Source organism: Dama dama, chromosome 5, assembly GCF_033118175.1.
Source record: "Dama dama isolate Ldn47 chromosome 5, ASM3311817v1, whole genome shotgun sequence".
NCBI lineage: Eukaryota > Metazoa > Chordata > Mammalia > Artiodactyla > Cervidae > Dama > Dama dama.
The window spans coordinates 32,230,350-32,248,230 of NC_083685.1; the positions used below are offsets into that span (position 1 = coordinate 32,230,350).

The 17,881-nt window shown below is 37.6% G+C and overlaps 1 protein-coding gene across 9 annotated transcripts in view; it reads left to right on the top strand.

The window, feature by feature from the left end:
• RAPGEF2 (Rap guanine nucleotide exchange factor 2) overlaps positions 1-17,881 on the top strand; it is a 258,399-nt gene that overhangs the window by 490 nt on the left and 240,028 nt on the right. The gene's annotated exons all lie outside the window — the stretch shown is intronic.

The window sequence follows — 17,881 nt, forward strand, 5'->3', positions numbered from 1 at the left end:
TGCCTTCACAGTTCAGGGTGTTCGCAGAGGTGTTGAGGAAACTTACAGGGCTCTGCGAAAGACAAATCCGCCGTGGTCTTCTAAAGTGAAATGTTGAGATGTTTGTATATTTACTGTTTTGCTTTTTTGGGGGAAAAAAGGATGCCCCTTTCCAAAGAAGGGAGGAAGAAAGTTGGATAGCTAGGTTACTGCTTGTAGTTTCAATTGCAGACAGAACTGCAGAGCAGGCATGTTCAAATACCAACCGCCCCCCCCCGCCCCCGGGAAGGGCACCCTGCGGATTCTTCTGGTGTTGCACAACCTTGTCAAAATTAGGTAAGTTTGTTAACCTTTATGCATTTCGTTTACCTTCAGGCTTATTTTTCTCTGGCTTTAAGTGGAGAAATTGCTGATGGTGTTGGATCTGGTCGTCTCTAGTTGGACTAGAAAGGGGGAAATTTATAAAAATGTGGTGGTTTGATTTTTTTTTTTTTGGTTGTAGTTGCTGACTGGATAATGACGCATACGTTGGGATGGTGACTCCAGGGGATGCTGCTGCCAACCTTCTTAAGACAAATAAGCCCTCCTGATCCTTGGGGCCATCAGACATTTAGGATCTAGTGCTTGGAAGAGTGGCTTCACTTGTTAGGTGTTGGATGCCATCTGTTCACATCCAAATGCTCTCCTTCTCTGCCGTTGACGGTTGTTATTTAATGCGGGGAGAAGAGGATAAAATAGACTCTTCCACCGGCTGCCTTTGGGCAAGGCCCAGGAATGGCACCTGGTACCGTTTTTCATTTTTTTTTTTTTCTGATGCAGCCGTCACATCTGGGGAGTGTAGCTAGAGTGTGCATATTTACCAAACATGTGGAAGATGGGTGATAAATTTTACAAGGAAAATTCAGTTCACATGGTCACTGGAAAGTTCTCGTTCTAAAGGTTACTTTACCAAAAACAAGGACTGTCCTGCTCAGGTCTTGCTGCCCTGCTTCTCCTGTGCCTTTCCCACCTCCTGTTGGTTTTGCGGTTGGCAATCACTCAGTCCTCTGCATCTGAAACTGTAGGTTCTCAGCCACAGTGTGATGGAAAAGCTAATTTCAGTGAAGTGTTTCAATGCCTTTCAGTGTTTGAGGTGCCAAGTGAAATCACACATGCTGAGAATATTAGAACTCAGTAACGTGGTCAGAAAATGATGTCAGAGGCCTTGGTTGGAAATTAGTGAGGGGGAAGTGGTGTGGTTGGCTGATTAGCATAGCAATGACTGAATACCTGCTATCAGGTGGGAAGGGGTAGTCGGTCACCAAACAAGACTGAAAGAGGCAGAATGTCCACTGTGACAGCGCGTGGATTGTGCCAAAGAAATGAACTGTTAAACTTTCCTGTTTCCGAGCCAGCTGTGGAGAACAGAGTGAAAACCGACCAACGTAGAACTTGGCCTGAGTCAGAAGTGGGTCAGTTGCTACTGACATTGTGCAAACTTCACTGACAGCCTCAAAGCAGCATTTTTATCTCCCTGCACCTCCCCCCCCCCCAACACCTTCACAGAACAAGTCACCCTAAAGAAACTTACCAAACATTTTGAACTTTCATAAGTGTCTACCCTATTAACTTTAATGCCCAATGCAAATCTCCATGTGTATCATTTTAAAGAGAAAGTAGTTGCTAAGGTGGATGCTTCCCATCTTTACCTGGCTCGTTAAAAAGAATTACTCTTCTTCTAAGTTCGAAATTTACTCAGAAGTAAAAAACAAAACAAAACTTTGGTATCAGGTGCCTTTTCTGTTGAGTGTGCGTGAATGCAAGGACTAGAAGTTTTCCTGCACTCTCTCTTCTCATGACTACTTGAGAGGTAGAATTTTGTAATATAAAGGCAAAGTTATTAAACCTATGAACAGACACACGTGAATCAGGAAAGTTATGCTGTTGTGCTTCCTTCTGTTTCTCAGGAGAGATTTATGAGGAGTTTGTATGATTCTTATGACAAGCAAAAGAAAGGCACTTTAAGAAGAAAGAGGAAAAAATATATATATATATATTTTGTTAAATTCATTTCCTTTTTTTTTTAAATCCCACCAACCCAGTCTCCTAAACCCTGAGAGGACATACTTTAGTACCAGGTCAGTCAGTTGCCCAGAAGTAATCATGCTGTCACTTATATAACCTAAAAAAGTTAGCTAAGAAGTTAAAGAGGTTTTGGGGGCAGGGAGAACCTCAGTGTAGACACAGGGAGTTTGAAAATTATTATGAAATTAGGAAGCTTTTCATAACCACCTGGGAAATGGAATCCATTTTTCCCATTTATTTAGGCACTTCACTAGAGGGGAGATGGTAAGGAGAAGCAAGCAAAATTGTCACCTGAATTTTTAGCCAGATGTTGCACATTCGGATGTAAGGGGCTGTCATTATTTCACCTGGTATTCTGGGAGGAGGAAAAAAAGCTATCTTTAATCCAGTATGTGTCCAGTATTGTGTATCTGGAAAATGGCTAAGTTGTAGTCAATGGGGCACTGTATTCTTACTAACAAACCTCCTTGAAAATAAGGAACACTATACGTTCTATTGATATTTTTCAGTGCATCTCTTGTTGAAAAACAGAACTCTTAAGTAATTGCTTTATTAAACTATTTGGGTTTATGTCTTTAATCACTTAAGTGGGAAGCTTGGTCACCTAAGCAATTTAGTGAAGTAAAAGATGTAAATAAATTACAAACAGCTTCGCCCCCAAGGCTTTAAACAATAAAATGAGTTTTCCAAACCATTTTATTAACTTATTGAGTTCAGACCCTTTCAGATTGCTTAGGTAGGGTGTTTAAATGCCTGTTTTTAGTCTTTCAGGTGAAACATCTATTGCAGAGTTGTTTATTCCGCTTTAAAGATTTAATATGTGTTTTTAGCTAGTTGTAAAAGTTACTTTTTAAAATGATTTGTGTTTTAAAATGGTTTGTATTTTAAAAAACAGCTCCTGCCTCACGTTTTCCTAGTTAATAATATTACTTTGTTCTTCACTGATTTTTTTGGGGGTGTGTGTGGCTATTACACCTTTTGATTTAGTTGCTAATTCATGAATTTGTCATCAGAGGTCATAACTGTGCAAGACAATTCTTTGCAAAAGTCACTTGGTAGAATACCTCTTGAGTCTTAATGAGAGGGTTGAAAAAGTGCCTTTAGCACAGGGAACTTTAAATTGTGAGAATCTGCACAAAAGTTTCTCTGGTGGATGTTTAACTTTCAAATCTAGTGGAAGAATTGTCTATTGACACATAAAAATTTCCATTTCTTTTTATCATTGTTTACTGGCAGTCTTATATTTTCATCTGACAACTTATACTTTGATTATATTTTGGCTCGTTTGGGGGCTCTAGTAATAAATAATTTGTCTCAAGTAGTTTTTGTTCATAAAACACAACTAAATGATCCGGGTGCAATTTTGAAAAGCATGTCTCACAAAGTAATACCTGTTTGGCTACAAGCATTTGGCTCTCATAGCAATGATATTTGAATTTGGAGATTAAAAAAATGCACATTTATTACGAAAAGCTAATATGGCTCTGAACAAGTGAGGACTTAAGTTTGTGGTAAAAATTATTAACATTCTTTTGCATTATTGGTGGAAACTTAGTTGCCTTCAAATAACCTTTTAAGCATTTAGTAATTAACAGTTCCATAATTAGCTTTGCATATCTTGGCTGAGATTCAAAATGAATCTAACTGCAGTGCTGTGTGGAGGCTAGTTTAATATAGTCCTTCCCAGACCCTGGGATTTTCACAGACACTCAACTCCACCCCCCCACCCCCCAAATTAAAAAAAAAAAAATGAAGAGGACTTCTGGGTTGCCCACTTGGTGCAGTTTTCTTCCTCTCAAGAAAGGATGTAAAATAAACAAACAAACCCAGCTATAACCTCTTAACACTATAATTATGAAAACTCACCAAGGTTTTTTTTTTTTTTTTTTAAATAATTGAAGTATAGTTGACTTACAGTGGTCATTTCTGCTCTACGACGAAGTGACTCAGTTCAGTATGTATATCATTTTTTTTGGCAGCCCTGGGTCTTTGTTGCCCAGGCTTTCTCTAGTTGCGGTGCGTGGGCTTCTCGAGGTGGTGGCTTCTGTCGTGGAGCGCGGGCTCTCGGTGCGTGGTCTTCAGTAGTTGCAGCACTCAGATTTAGGAGTCGTGGTGCACAGGTTTAGTTGCTCCTTGGCATGTGGGTTCTCCCTGGACCAGGGATGGAACCCGTGTCCTTGGCAGGAGGATTCTTAACCACTGGACCACCAGGGAAGTCCCTATAAGATCTTCTTTAAAACCTTCTTTTCCATTTTGGTTCATCACAGGATATTGAATATAGTTCCCTGTGCTCTACAAGACCTTGTTTATCCATTCTATATATATAATGGTTTGCATCTGCTAACCCCTAATGCCCAATCCATTCCCCCAGTCCCCTCCTGTCTGAAACCATAAGTCTGTTCTTTTTTTTTTTTTCCTCTTTAATTTTCTGTTGGCCTGAGAAAACTTCATCCAGGTAGATTGGGGGGGAGGGCAGTCAAATAAACACAGTAAGTCTGCCTTTGATGTTTGAAATTCAAGTCATATAAAGTTGTATTACATAAAGTAATAGCAGCATTTGCTTCCGACATAAGTGAATTATTTGAAATAAAGATACAGTAACCTTTTCGAAAAACAGAAAGACTGCCTTCTTGACTCTTTTGAAAAAAGTGGTTGTTGTTTTCTTAGCTTTGTTACTTTGTAAGTTTGAAAAGGAATTATAATTCCCCCAAAGAACTTTGGTCTAGACTTGTGTAAAGAGATATGGAAGTGTGAACCCTGGTGAGAGTTCCATGATATTGGTATCATATGAGCTGTTCCCTCTCCTCACCCTGTTTTTGGTAACAGTTTTCTAGAGGTTTAGAATTTCTCAGATATTTAATAAGAGCTAGATAAACTGCAATCAGAACTTACATTTTGATCCTGTTAACTGCTGGGAGTTCAGTTGACCAACCAATACTTTCTGGCCCTTGGCGGCTTTCTGTTCTCCAGCTTGTGGTGTGTGTTCACGTAAAAGCTAATCAGAAGAGACGAGACCCTGAAGAAGAATTAACCGTTGGTGGTTTATTCTGGGGAGGGCTGATAGTAACTTTCTCAGAAGCCAGCTAGCAAGCAGTGGAACTGAAGGGATGGACGATGGTGATTCTGATCTCTCTTGAGTATTCATGCTAGAGTTGAAACTCATTCTTTTTAAAAAATAATTTTTGTTTTTAGTTTGAGATAATTGTAGATTCACATGCAGTTGTAAGAAATAATGCAGAGATCTCTGTACCTTTTACCCAGTTTTCCCCATTACAGATACCTTACAAAACTGTAGTGGAATCTCACAACAAGAATACTGACATTGATAAAGCAGAGGGATTCCATTACCACAAGAATTCCTCTCCTTGCCTTTTTATAGGCGTGATCACGCCAGCCTTACCTCTGGCAAGGACTAATCTCTTCTCCATTGCTATAATCTTGTCATTTCAAGACTGTCATGTAAATGGAATCATACACAGATTGACTTTTTGGATTGGCTTTTTTTCATTTAGCATAACTAAGGCTTGTTACCTTTTGGCCAAAATGAGTTTAGTTACTATTGTCTCTGAGTGGTTTGGGCTGTGTTCTTGAGATACCAAAAGTATTTGGGGATGGGGGCAGCACAAGGTAAGGTGGATTTAAAACAGTAACAATGAGAAATTGTTAATAATCATATGTATAAAATAAAGACCGAAGATCATTAGATCTTGGATGAGCAAGAGTTGTGAGAGTGCAACATATTTGGGATATTTCAATATATATAGTTTTTTTTTTTTTTCCATAAAAGCATTTTTTTCTGTGTATATTAAAGTGTAAAGGTAGTCTTACCATCCAGGATATGTCATGAAAAGAAGTTACCTGGTTTTCCTCAACCAAAGTGGTGTTTTACAATTCAGAAGGAAGTCTGATGGATGTGTTTATACAAAGGAGTTCCAGGGGGACAATTTGAACAACAAAATATGGAATTATACCTCTAGGGGAAAAAATATTCATGAGCTCATGCCAACATAAGTAAATTATTAAATAAATAAATAGGGGAGAAGAGGCAGCTCTTTGTTACAGTAGGATTCCCCTCCTCCCCCCCCCAAAAAAGTAGAACGTATGATGGAAGTGGAAAATCACTAGTAGGCAAACCTTACAGTAATAATGGTTGCAAGCAAGAATCAGTAGATGCCAGAACTAGTGGGTGAGAGTATGATGACAAGTAATATACATCAGATATCAGAATATTTGCTTAGTCTCACAGTGTCTTCCCCACAAGACCAATTAATTAATTACAAAGGGGAAATCAGTACTTTTAAAGTGAAGAAAATTAGCAGATACCAAGTTGATTAGGAGCTCAAAGTTAAATCACAAGATGTGTTGACATGATGCACCAAGAAGAGCACATCTGAAGTGGTGTTCTTACTAAAAAGCCCTTCAATTTGACTGTCAGAGAACATGGCAAATTCAAATTTTAGGATGCTCTACAAGACAGTCTGGAGGAGGAAATGGCAACCCACTCTAGTATTCTTGCCTGGAGAATCCACTGGGCAGGGGAGCCTGGCAGGCTGTACAGTCAATGGGGTTGCAAAGAGTCTGACACGACTTAGCAACTACACACACAAGATGGCCAGTACCCAGAAGTGTTCAAGTTACAAAAGGACGACGTGCTGAAGAAGAGCCACAGATTGAAGGAGACCAAGGAAGCATTATAACCAAATGAGCTGTGGGATTCTGGGTGAGGTCTTGGACCAGAAAGTAAACACTGGGACAACTGGTGACATTTGAATTGATAGTTTTACTGTGGCAGGCTGGATGAAGAGTGTATAGGATCTCTGAACTATCTTTTATAAAAATAATAACTTCTTTTAGTGTAAAGCTATGTCAAAATTAAAAGTGAAAGAAAACCAACAACCAGTTTTTGGGGTTGTTGTGACTCTGACAAGAGGCCACCAAATTAAGATATTTAAAAAAATTACCTTTTTTCCTGAGTTAATCTTAATGAAGAGCTCAGTACCTTTTAGCTAAACATTTTGCATATGTTAGGCCATTAGTAACATGGCTGAATCAATATATTAGAGGAAATTAAACACACACACACACGCATCCAAGCTTACAATAAATGGACAAGAGCTAAAATTTATTCACCTTTCCCCCTAAATTTTGTAGATATTTCCATCAAAATGCAGTGTATTTTGCCAGTTGTGAAGGTTTCATGATCCCAAATGTAAGTGAATTAGAATACTTGGTGTATGAAGAAAATGTGCAGGAGATAAAATATTCCATGCACATGAAACAAGTAGAAAAGACACTGTGGTAGTAGTTTAAGGAAGTCAGTGGAGGTGAAATCAAGTTTGTAGCATCCCCCTCTCTTTCCTTTCCTGTGAACTTAAAAAGTCTTTAAATTGTTACTTTTGGTAGGAGTGAGGAGGTGGAAGGGAGGGGAAGGGTGGCAGTGGGTGTTGACGAGGTGGGTCAGAGGCCCTGTTACAGCTGGAGCTGATGAGACCTCTGAGCTGTGTGTGCAGTGTTTCATTAAAATCAGTTCAAGACAGAAATATCTCTACAAATCTTTTTTTCATATATATGTATTTTATGTATATATACTGGAAAATTGAAATGCAAAGGCATTATATGTAATAATGCCTTTGTGCCATTATATATAATAATGCCTTTGCATTTCTGTTACAGCCTCCCCTCCTCTGCCAGCCACCTACCTTTCTTTTTTGTGTGTGGTAAATATTGGAGAATACATGCTGTTTTTGTATACTATGTACTTTTTTTTTTTCTTTCTATAACTGAGACTAGTGCTGGAAGATTAGATGAAAAAATGTAGGTGCTAACATTTGAGATAACTACTCATAAACTATAAGCTGGGAGGTATTTACTATTTTCAATTATAAAGATAAAGCCATTTGTTTTCTATATTTCAATAGGATTTTTTTTCTGTGATGTTTTCAGTAACTGCATTTGAGGGCACAAGTGAAAAAAGAAGAGCTGGCCAGCCTTTGAAGTAACTAAAATCTTACATTAATAAAGTAAAAAAAGTGAAAATATATAGATATTAACTAGCCCTATTTAACACTTGTCCAGTTGTTCTGTATATAAGTATTTGAAGTTTTCAAGGCAGTAAAGTTTCTGATTTCTTCTGTAAGTGACATTATGCAGTCTTGCAAACTCCACACTCAAATTTTTTGGTCAAATTGTTAGAAGTGTTCAGCTAAGTTAAATTAGTTAGTGTATTAAGAAAGTGCTTGATCAAATTTATACGTTTCCAAACAACCAGAGCTGAGTTTTAAAAACTCACAAGTTAAAAAAAAGATTGAAATGCCAAGAATAGAGGTGAAGAAGAATTTGTTTGCATTTCAGTTTTTTCTAGTCTTCATTTGTGTCAGATTCCCTGACTTTTGTGGGACTGGAATAAACGGAGGGGCGAGCTTTAGGGGCTGGCGTTATCAAGCACTGCTCTGCTCCTTCAGTTGGGAAACCACAGACTTCTTTCAGAGGCAGACAGTGTATGCCGAGACCCACAAGTTCTTTAATCCCAGATGTGAATCTCCAAACCTAAAGTCATCTGAGACTTAAGTTGGAATGGGTGAGAATTCCTATCTTGATTCCATTTTCTCTGGTATGGTTTGAATCTACATCAGTTAGAGGAAGCTCTGTGGGGGTCAGCATGGTAAAATCATTTCACTTTAGAAGTCCTTGTTCCCACTTGACATTGGTGGGATGGCTGCTTTCCTTTGTAGTTGCACATTTGTATCTTTAAGTGCATTCACAGTAGAGTTATTTTGAGTTTATTGAGTATATTCCCTTCATCTAACCTGGTGGCTGTGACCATGAACTTTGGTGTCCAGACCACAACTCATGGGGTCTCAGGCTTTTGGATTTCAAGGACTTTTTAAAAATCATAAAACTCTGGGCTTCTGATATTGATTTGTCACCTATTTATTTTGACAAGTAAGCTTATTAAAGTGAATTTAAACTTGCTCTCCACTATTCTCATTTCATAAAAGAAAAGTGAAGTCGCTCAGTCGTGTCTAACTCTTTGCGACCCCATGGACTCTGAAGCCTACCAGGTTCCTCCATCCGCGGAATTTTCATGGCAAGAGTACTGGAGTGGGTTGCCATTTCCTTCTCCAGGGGATCTTCCCAACCCAGGGATCAAACCCTGGTCTCTCACATTGTAGGCAGATGCTTTACCCTCTGAGCCACCAGGGAAGTCGCGTCATAAAAGAAAGGACATTCTAATATCATAAAGACAGAAAGGTTATAATCTCAGAATAAAGTTAGCTCTGTTTCACCATATTCTGTTTTTGTCAAGGATTGTTAAAATTTTGCCACTGATGAGTATGGGGCTTCCCAGGTGGTGCTAGTGGTAAGTAGCCTGCCAAAGCAGGAGACACAACAGATGTGGGTTTGACCCTTGGGTTGGGAAGATCCCCTGGAATAGAAAATGGCAACCCATTCCAGTATTCTTGCCTGGAAGATTCCATGGGCAGAGGAGCCTGCTGGTCTACAGTCCATGGGTTTGCAAAGAGTCAGACATGATTGAGCAACTTATATTACCAGGCTTACATGATTGTATAGATTAAATATGCTCACGTATTTTTTTTTTTTTAAACAGTCTCTGACTTGAGTGCTTAATATTTGTTATATTTTAAAACTTTTTATTTTATTTTGGAGTATAGCCTATTAACAATGTTGTGATAATTTAAGGTGGACAGCGAACTCAGTCATTCAAACACACATATCTATTCTCCCTCAAACCCCCCTCCCATATTACTATTTTTCAGTTGTTGGCGTTTATTTTTCCCTTAGATAATTTTTCATCATTCATGTACCTTACAGTTAACTCACTGAAGTGATTATAACATAAATCTCATTGGTAGAGTTGATTCATGGCTCAGATTGTGTTGGCATTGCATTAGTCTGCAGGTTATCAGAAACCGCACGCATGGAAGCTTAGGGATGGGCTTATCTTTCTCAAAAAATAAGAAATCTCAAGTTAGGCCGTTCAGGCCTGATGGAGAAGCTCAAAGATTTCATTAAGGAAACTAGCTCATGCTACTTAGCAAGTGATTTTAGGTTTCAAAGTCCCAAGATGATGGCTGCATCCTAAGCAGGAGAGATGATGGGAGGAGGTTGAAATTCTTACCTCTTTTGTTGGTAAGAGTTTGTTATTTTGAAGGGAAGTCCTCTCCAGGTGTTTGTCATTGACCAGAGGCTGGGTCACATGGCTACTCCTAGTTGCAAAGGAGGCTGGAAATGTGAGCATTTTGCACTTAAGCCTGTATTGAAGAAAGGCAGGAAAGAAGGAGGTTAAGATGAATGGGTGCTATAAGCTGATAGTATTTGTCCAACTTACTTTGTGTAGGAAACGGATGATTGCAAGAAGTTTACAGAGTGATTCTCAGGAGAACTCTTTGAAAGTCTTATTACTTCCAGAGGTCTTACAGTAACATATAGAGCTAACGTTACTGTAATTGCAGTTTTGGAGTCACATAGATATATTTAACTTTTTAGTTCAGTTATTAGATGTATGACTATTAATTTTCTGAAGCACAGTCTCTTATTTGAAAATAGAGGTAAAAATACCAGTGTGTGAACATTATATATAAATTTAACATTATATATAAATATAAATAAAATACTAAATGTGACTTTTAAGTATGTTTTTAAGTGGGAACTACTGATTTACATATTGATTTAAAATAAAACATAGGTTTATATTGTCTACATTCTTTTTGCCTCAGTTGCACTGTTTTAAAATTTTATTTCATTCCTGTGTGTTCAGTTTTGTGTTCTGATATTTCTGTGTGTAGCAGTGCTTTGTTATTTTTCTGGGACTTTTTAAGTTTTCAATTTGTCATTCCTCATACAAGCTGAATCATCATCATTTTATAAATATGAAATCATATATAAAATACTTGTAAAAGATAGCAGTCTAAATAGTTTTTTGTAATTTGTTGAATTCATACTTATATCGTAAACTTACGTCTTTGAGAAAAGTGACTTCATATTGAATGTTATATGAGACTAGTGAAAGTGTATGAAAGTGTTAGTTGCTCACTTGTGTCTGACTCTTTGTGACCCCATGGACTGTAACAAGCAAGGCTCCTCTGTCCATGGAATTCTCCAGGCCAGAATACTGGAGTGGGTTGCCATTCCTTTCTCCAGGGGATCTGCCTGACCCAGCTATTGAACCTGGGTCTCCCGTGTTGCAGGCAGATTCTTTACTGTCTGAGAAGACTGACTTTGATATTAAAATTTTAAGTATGCAGTATGTCTTGCTTTAGAGTAGATGTGTTTAGTTATGGGCTTTTAATGATAACATTCAAGATTTATGTAGATAAACTGCTCTTATGTGTAGTGGGGTCAGTTAAACCATTTGCTATCAGAAGCTGACGGCTAGAAATGTTACTTGAAAAAGTCTGGGGTATTTGTTATTTTAAAACACTCTTTTTTTTTTTTTTGTAAGTTATTTGTTTTTGGGAGGGGGTCTAAGGTCTAAAATATGCCTGAATCTGGAGTATAAGTTAAGACTTTGATTTCATTTAAAATGGATTAATGTGTAAGATGTCTGTTGGCCTCACTGGAGAGATTGCTTGGCTGGAATTTGCTATGCATCTTTAAAACTCAGGTCTTGGCATACTCCATAGCACAGAACTGGAGCTAATAAATGCTGTTTAATGACTTGATTTTTTTTTTTTTTCCCCTGAGAATTTGAGATACAGTGGAAAATGTAATTATATACTTCTACATTAATAGTGAATTGGATAGAAGCTGAATAGAAGCAGTAGTTCAGTTCTGTAACACAGAAGCCCTCCTTTATAGAAACATGTAACTTAGTGGAACAAAGTTTTTTTTCTTGAGTATCAGGCAGTTGCCTCTCCATAAGTTTAATCACTTTGGTACTGATATATTGAACTGTCAGTTACACTATATTTGATTGTTATTTAATATAGGGTATAAATTCTTCCTCTGAGCTCTGTGACACCTTTGTTCTACTTTGCAGCACCTTTTTTTTTTTTTTTTTTTAATTACTTTGAGATTTTTGACTATGGTCAGGGACAGTAGTGTAATGACAGACCTAATTTATAAAATTCAATTCAGTTATTGTATTGAGAACCAATTTGCTGATAAACTGTTACTAAGTGGAAATCTTAGCTTTGATCCATTTTAATAGATATGACTGTTTGTATAGATTAACTCCTTGAGCTTCCTAGATGTTGCATTGGTAAAGAATCCACCTGCCAATGCAGGAGGTGCCGGTTCGATTCCTGGGTCTGAAAGAGAGGGAGTAGAAGAAATAACAACCCACTCCAGTATTCTTGCCTGGAAAATCCCATGGTCAGAAGATCCTGGTAGGCTACACTTGCATGAGGTTGCAAAGAGTGACTGAGCACACGCATATTAACTTCCTAAGGGGCAGTTTCAGAAATAGATTAAATACTCTCTGCTTAGATCTTTACTTACTGATTACATATAAAACTTTAGACAAAAGTAAACTGTACTAAGACTTATTCTGGGTAAAATATTTACACATTTGTAGTAAAAGACATCTTAATTAAACATATGTATAGTAGAATTTAACTTCATTGATTTCTACTTTTTACCTGTACACTGTAATTTTTAATTTTGTCATGTAATGATCTTTTTTTTTTTTTGGTCATACCACCTGACTGGTGGGATCTTAGTTCCCCGACTGGGGATCGGACCTGGGTCCTCGGCAGTGAAAGTGTACACAGTCCTAACCCCTCGGCTGCCAGGGAATTCCCACAATGCTCTTCTTAATGGGAAGGGATGGTGTGATTCTGGAGCATGGGAAAGGCATGTAGTCCATAGACTGCTTCCCTTACCTGATGATGCCTGAAGGGACCTTGAGGAAAACAGACTTGTCAATATTGGTTCTTGATCCTGAATGGGACCTTAGAATCAGCTATCATTGTACCACACACTTGGAGTCTTCCAGGGGCCTATGGAGAGTCCTGGAAATCTGGCCTAGTCTCCACCTTTAATTTCTATTAGAAAAGGGAGACTTACCACTAAAAAAAAAAAGCTGTAAATCCCTGATCTAGTTTGGGACTCCTGAGAAAATAAATACCAAGAGTAGTTGGTGAATTTCCCCATGCCACAGGGACAGAGCCAGCACACTGTTGAAAACTTAATCTCCTAGATCAGGACTGGGTAAACTATAGCCCTTGGGCCAAATTCAGCCCATAGCCTGGTTTTCTGTATAAAGTTTTATTGGGACCCAGCCAGGCTCGTTCTTCATGTGTTGTCTGGCTGCTTTTGTGCTTCAGAGGCTAAGTATGGCTTGCAGAGGCTAAAATACTTACTGTCTGGCTCTACAGAAATTTGTCCTTTGCCTTACAGACTCTCATTTCTGAGAACTTCCAACTGATTTCAGGGCTCAAGGATTTAATATGTCTTTTATAATTGCAGGTCTATAATCAAAGAAGTATGTTTACACAAGGGGCTTTCCAAGTGTCCCAGTGATAAAGAATCTCCCTACCAATGCAGGAGTCATGGGTTCGATCCCTGAGTCGGGAAGATCCCCTGGAGGAGGGCATGGCAACCCACTCCAGTATTCTTACCTGGGAAATCCCATGGACAGGAGCCTGGCAGGTTTCATTCCATGAGGTCACAGGGTCTGATGGTGATTGAGCATGCGCACTTCTTTATAGAAAGGGGAACGAAGTAGTTATCTCAACCCAGCCTAGATGCACTGTTATTTAAATGCAGCAAAAACAAAGCTATTTTGTCAATTTCAGTTATTTTTTCTTTCGAGATGTAGCCGAAAGAGTATTGGGACTTTTAGTCATTTTAATAAAGTGTCTCCTAGTGTTCTTTACAAATACAATCTGAAAGGAGAAAAGAAATTTTATTATATAGTAGCATTATTAACATAACTGTTCATAAAATGTCTTAAAGGCACTGGGTGTAATATATGTTATTTATTATTGTTCATCTGCTAATGTTTATCCAATATGTTTTTTTTTTCCCCCCCTGAGTCATACAGTTTTGCTCCCAGGAAGGGCATATTTTTGTATAGGTTAATTCATCAGTTTTCCAGCCTGACTTTATTGAAACTGTGTCTGTTGTCTTTTTCTCAGTTTTCAAGAAATCTAGAGTTAGCTGAGAAATTTTAAGAAAAATCCTCTTCCTGAATTAGGCTTTCATGAATGAAACAAAACTGAATTATATAAGATATACCAGCCCCTGTTCTTGGCACCTGCTGGGTGCTCTGCTTAATAACTTTGTGTTGTACTCAAAGATGCTTTTATTTCCATTTTGTTTGCAATCGAGAACAATTTTACTACTACCTTTAGCTTTTGAAAAATGATTGTAGGCATATTATCTAAACATTTAAATTGGATTCAGAGATAAAACTTTTTGCTTTTTATTATATAGTTTACCTTTCTCTGTCTTGCACCCAAACAGAAACTTGCTTGAGTTGATCTTTCCTTTTCAAAGTGGCTGCAGAATTGTCCTTAGTAGCTGTTACTTCTTGGCAATCACAAAAATAACTTAATTAGTTAACAGATGATAACTTGTACAGCTATGGTAACTAATTATATTGATGTGAGTAAAGAAAAGAGGCTATTTCAATGAGGCTTCTGGGGTTAGAAACGAAATTACTTTTCTTGAGAAGATCTGCTTTTATCATGGTTTAGAAGAGAGACACTAAGGTCTCTAAAATTGCAACAATCTTGCCAGTATTCAGTGAAACTTTGTAGAAAATGTTAATGGAATCTTATTACAATGTATACAGTTTCAGACCTCCTCTCTCCTAGTAGAAACATTCGTAGTATTTAAGCTGCTTCCTTACTTAATCCTTAGAGGATAATCAGTTTTCATACTGTCAGTTGCCTCCTCAGTTGTCTAGGAAAAGTCTTCCAGAAGACTGAAATTAATATAGTCTTCTGGAAAGGATTAAAAACCATTCAGTTTAAAACTTCAGGGATATTGTACAGAATTTTGAACATTTCTGCTGGTTATTATTATTATTATTTTTGTTTTTAAGGAAGGGAGTAAATGTTAAACATTTTGTGCCAATTTTTAGGAAGATAGCATTTACCTTCAAATTGGTTGAAGGAAAATACAGACTAGCACAGGGGAAAGAAGAAAGAAACTCGCATCTCCTGGAAATCTTTGGAAGTCTGGTGAAAAGAAAACCATACTTCTCATCAAACTGGATGAAATTTTTTAGAATTAAGAAAGATCTTACCCATAACTTAAAGTCTAGCCTTTTGTATTTGTTGTTCAGTCACTCAGTCATGCCTGACCCTTTGCCACCCCATGTTGCAGAACACGCCAGGCTTCCCTGACCTTCACTGTCTCCTGGAGTTTGTGCACTCCTGTTCACTGAGTGGGTGATACTGTTCAACCATATCATCCTCTGTCTTCCTCTTTTGTATATCTTACAGTTTTCTTTATATTTGCAATAGGTTAAATGACTTTTTTTTTGGTAAAATATCATTTACTCTCTCTTGTCCAAGGTTTAGACAAGAAGAAAAAAGTGGCCAATCTCTATTATCTCTTTCAGAAGGTTATAAGGATTTCTCAGAATTTTCTTAATTTATTAGGCAAATACTCCCCTTTGCTGATTGTGAAAACGAGCAAGTTAAATATGTTTATGGGAACCCATGCTGGTCGTCCCCCCTCTGCTTTTAGGCTAGGTCGTAATTTACACTTTCCTTCATTTTTGCTCTTCTCAGCTGATTATGAGATCAATGGTAAAAGAAAAGAAACACTGCTGTGGACCTGTTTATTTAGGGTGGTGTTTCAGAGAGAAAAATGCTAAGGCCTCATTTCTTGACAAGTAGAAGCCATTCCTGTGGATGGTAATTTTCATGAATGATACTTGTAACCACAAAGATTACTTTTGCATTATCTTCTGGGTAAACTGCTCCTATGTTCAAATTGACTTTGTAAAAAGCTAACCATGGAGTTTGGGAAAGAAAACATCCATTTATTTTCTTTCCTGATTCTTCATTTCAGTCTCACTGCTGTCCTCAGGTCTTTGTCTGCATGCCACAAGCAAAGGGACCCTTTTCCCCCAGGGTCCCTTCATTCCTTGCTGTTCTTCCCTCAGACCTGTCCTGGGCATTTTAAAAGGGCTAACTTAAAATGTTTCCCCTCTAGGAAGCTTTTTCTGGTCACTTGAGCTAGATGTTGAATTTTCCTTTGTGAGCATTTTTATTGTTTTTAACTTGCACCTCTCTGTAAGGCATTTATCGTCTGGGAATATTCTGAAGATATTCTATAATATATATAATGTGTGCACACACACACTTCTTTATCTGTTCATCCATTGGAGACACTTAGGTTGTTTGCACATCTTGACTATTGTAAATAAGGCTAACTGAACATAGGGGTGCACGTATCTTTTCAAATTACTGTTTTCATATTCTCTGGATAAATGCCCAGTGGAATAGCTGGAACATATGATAGCTCTGTTCTTAATTTTTCCATTAATCTCTGTATTGTTCTCTACAGTGGCTGCAGCAATCTACATTCCCATCAGTGGTGCACAAGGGCTCCCTTTTCTCCACACCCTTGGTATTAATAAGACCTGTTATTTGTTGTCTTCTTGATAATAGCCATTTTGACCTGTGGGAGGTGATATCTCATTGTGGTTTTGATTTACATTTCTCTAATAATTGGTCATGTTGAGCATCTTTTTATTTACCTGTTGGCCATCTCTTTGTCTTTTTTGGAAAAATGTCTGTTCAGTCCTTTGCTTATTTTTTAATTGGACCTTGTTTTTTGAAATGTTAAGTTGTATGAGTACTTTGTATATTTTGAGTTGTGTATTTTGCATTTTACCAAAATATCTGGATTTTACCAAAATATTTGGATCTGGCCCCTTGTCAAATTTATGATTTGTAAATATCTTTCCCCTTTCAGTAGGTGTCCCTTTCACTTTGTTGATGATTTCCTTCACGGTAGAAGTTTTTAGTTTGATTTAGTCCCATTTTAATTTTTAAATTGTGTAGCATGTGGAACTTCCCTGACCCGGGGGGACAAGGGATCAAACCTGGACCCTCTGCAGTGGAAACATGGAGTCTTAAACACTGGCCCACCAGGGAAATCTAAGTCTCATTTTTAATTTTTTGCTTTTGTTTCCCTTGCCTTAGGAGTCAAATCCAAAAACATAGCTAAGACCAGTGTCAGGAAGGTTGTCACTTATGTTTCCTTCTAGGAATTTATGTTTTTTAGGTCTTAGGTTCCAGTCTTTAATCTATTTTTAGCTAATTTGTGTTCTTGGCTCCTTTGTTGTAAGTTAATTGTCCATGTATATATGGTTTTATTTTTGTGCTCTTATTCTGTTTCATTGATCTGTATGTCTGTTTTTATTCCAGGGCCATATTATTTTGGTAACTGTAGCTTTGTAATACAGTTTGAAATCAGAGAATGTGATAACCTACACATTTGTTATTCTTTCTGAATATAGCTTTGGCTAGTTGGGCTCTATTGTGGCTCCATATAAATATTTGTTCTAGTTCTATGAAAGATGTCACTGGAATTTTGATAGGGATTGCACTGAGTTCGTGGATTGCTTTGGGTAGTATGGTTGTTTTAACAATGTTTATTCTTTCAATCCATGAGTGTGGAATATGTTTTCATTTTATTTGTGCTTTCAATTTCTTTCATCTTACAGTTTTTAGTGTACCTTATCTCTTATTTTAAACTGTAAAAAATTCCTTGAAAGTGAATCTATCTTATAGACATTTGTGTTTCCATGGTGTTTTATAATACCTGAGCGTTTCATAAATACTTAAATGTATGAAGTGTGCATCAGACATTTCCATGTGATTCAATAAGCAGTACTGACAGGGCACAACCC